Source organism: Salvelinus alpinus, chromosome 10, assembly GCF_045679555.1.
Source record: "Salvelinus alpinus chromosome 10, SLU_Salpinus.1, whole genome shotgun sequence".
Classification (NCBI taxonomy): domain Eukaryota; kingdom Metazoa; phylum Chordata; class Actinopteri; order Salmoniformes; family Salmonidae; genus Salvelinus; species Salvelinus alpinus.
Window position 1 is genome coordinate 18,442,548 of NC_092095.1, and position 3,388 is coordinate 18,445,935.

At 45.8% G+C, this 3,388-nt stretch overlaps 1 long non-coding RNA gene across 1 annotated transcript; it reads right to left on the reverse strand.

Annotated features, from left to right (window-relative positions):
- Positions 1-1,156: 1,156 nt before the first annotated feature.
- LOC139531627 (uncharacterized) lies at positions 1,157-2,271 on the reverse strand. The gene is made up of 2 exons (XR_011666400.1): positions 2,130-2,271; positions 1,157-2,038 (listed from the first exon to the last, which is right to left on the reverse strand). It is a non-coding gene; the product is annotated as an uncharacterized lncRNA (long non-coding RNA).
- Positions 2,272-3,388: the final 1,117 nt, after the last annotated feature.

The following is a 3,388-nucleotide window of genomic DNA, read 5'->3' on the forward strand; positions in this document are numbered from 1 at the left end:
CTGAAAAAGCTTATAACCCGCCAGCTGTATGTTAATCATATCGTCGTTCAGCCATGACTCGGTGAAACATAAGATATTACCGTTTTTAATGTCCCTTTGGTAGGACATACGTGCTCGTAGTTCGTCTATTTTATTATTGATTGATTGTACGTTGGCTAATAGAACCGATGGTAAAGGTAGATTACCCTCTCGGCGACGGATCCTTACAAGGCACCCGGACCGCCGTCCTCGATATCTCCGTCTTTTCCTCCTGTGAATGATGGGGATGAGGGCCATGTCGGGCGTCCGAAGTAAATCCTTCTCGTCCGACTCGTTGAAGAAGAATTCCTCCAGTATGAGGTGAGTAATCGCTGCCCTGATACCTAGAAGCTCTTTTCGGTCATAAGACACGGTGGCAGAAACATTATGTACAAAATAAGTTACGAATAACGCGAAAAAACATATACAATAGCACAATTGGTTACGGGATCGTAAACCGGTAGCTATCTCCTTCAGCGCCATATATAATCCACTGTCTGTCCTCTGATCTGACACCCCCAGACAGCCAAGCTGAGTTATGTCCACCGCCTGAGGACATTCTTCAACTGTCGCACACGATCTGCGTCTTTAATCAAAACAACACACACACACACAAAACATGCACACACTACCTGATGAGACAGAGATGGTAACACACTTGTCTACAACACACACAGCAGTTTATACAAGCAAGTGTCTGTGTGTGTCTGTGTGTGTGTGTGTGTCCAGCACTCTATGATGTTCAACCAGACTAATTACCCGAATCAACAGAGTAAAGAGCAGTGGAGGGGCACTGGACAAACACACACAAACAATGCACACATGTGGGGTGGCAGGTAGCCTAGTGGTAAGAGCATTGGACAAGTAACCGAAAGGTCGCAAGATTGAATTCCCGAGCCGACAAGGTAAAAATCAGTCGTTCTGCCCCTGAACAAGGCAGTTAAACCCACTGTTCCTAGGCCGTCAATGAAAATAAGAATTTGTTATTAACTGACTTGCCTAGTTAAATAAAAGTAAAATAAAAAATGTGTATGTTTGGGTTGGGTAAGGTAGTCTGAGACAGAGTAACTGATACTGTGGCTCCCCCTACTGGGGGTAGGGTGACAGACAGAAACAGGTTGGTTGAGTTTTTTTTACATTTTATTAAAATCGGCACACATCCATAATCTTCATCTTTAGAACACTGGAATATAAAAGTCTATTTCACTTTCCTGGAGATATGAAGTCCAGAAACTGTCTTTATGTCATCAGAAACGGTATTTATGTCATCAGAAACGGTCTTTATGTCATCAGAAACTGTCTTTATGTCATCAGAAACTGTCTTTATGTCATCAGAAACGGTCTTTATGTCATCAGAAACGGTCTTTATGTCATCAGAAACGGTCTTTATGTCATCAGAAACTGTCTTTATGTCATCAGAAACTGTCTTTATGTCATCAGAAACGGTCTTTATGTCATCAGAAACGGTCTTTATGTCATCAGAAACTGTCTTCATGTCATCAGAAACTGTCTTTATGTCATCAGAAAGAAAGACATCTAAAACAGGAAGGAAGGCCACAGTGTGGGGTTGCCATAGAAACATTGTATGCTGACACACACACACACACACACACACACACACACACACACACACACACACACACACACACACACACACACACACACACACACACACACACACACACACACACACACACACACACTAACAGCAGGTGAAGGTGTTCCAGGTGTTTTGAGTAGCGTGGTGTCGGACAGAGTACTAGTGAGGCTACGCCCCTGATCCAGAACACTCCAATCAGATAGCAGGAAACAAAAAAATAAGCAAGCCTTTTCAACACAGACAAGAGGGGATTGGGATCGTCTGTCATTGATGTTGATTTCTGGCACAAACTAGTTCATCTGAACCCTGCCCCGGGATGACATCACACTCTGGCTCCAGCGTGAGGTGACGTCATCAATATGCGCCGGGGAGGGTAAAAGGTCATTTAAATAAACTCCTCTTAATCTTCTCCACCTCCATCTGAAAAAGACAAACACCAAATGTAATGTACAGCTAAGATGAAAAATGTAGCAGCGGTAAATGAATGTTGTTTAGCACTAGATGTGTTCACCTGCATAGTGAGGCGGATACTCTTCTCCTCGTCCAGGTCACTGGACAACTGCTTCATCTCCTGCCTGGGACAGAGACACCAGTCACTCACACTATTCACACACACACACACACACACACACACACACACACACACACACACACACACACACACACACACACACACACACACACACACACACACACACACACACACACACACACACACACACACACACACACACACACACACACACACACACACACACACACACACACACACACACACACACACACACACACACACACACACACACACACACACACACACACACACACACACACACACACACACACACACACACACACACACACACACACACACACACACACACACACACACACACACACACACACACACACACACACACACACACACACACACACACACACACACACACACACACACACACACACACACACACACACACACACACACACACACACACACACACACACACACACACACACACACACACACACACACACACACACACACACACACACACACACACACACACACACACACACACACACACACACACACACACACACACACACACACACACACACACACACACACACACACACACACACACACACACACACACACACACACACACACACACACACACACACACACACACACACACACACACACACACACACACACACACACACACACACACACACACACACACACACACACACACACACACACACACACACACACACACACACACACACACACACACACACACACACACACACACACACACACACACACACACACACACACACACACACACACACACACACACACACACACACACACACACACACACACACACACACACACACACACACACACACACACACACACACACACACACACACACACACACACACACACACACACACACACACACACACACACACACACACACACACACACACACACACACACACACACACACACACACACACACACACACACACACACACACACACACACACACACACACACACACACACACACACACACACACACACACACACACACACACACACACACACACACACACACACACACACACACACACACACACACACACACACACACACACACACACACACACACACACACACACACACACACACACACACACACACACACACACACACACACACACACACACACACACACACACACACACACAC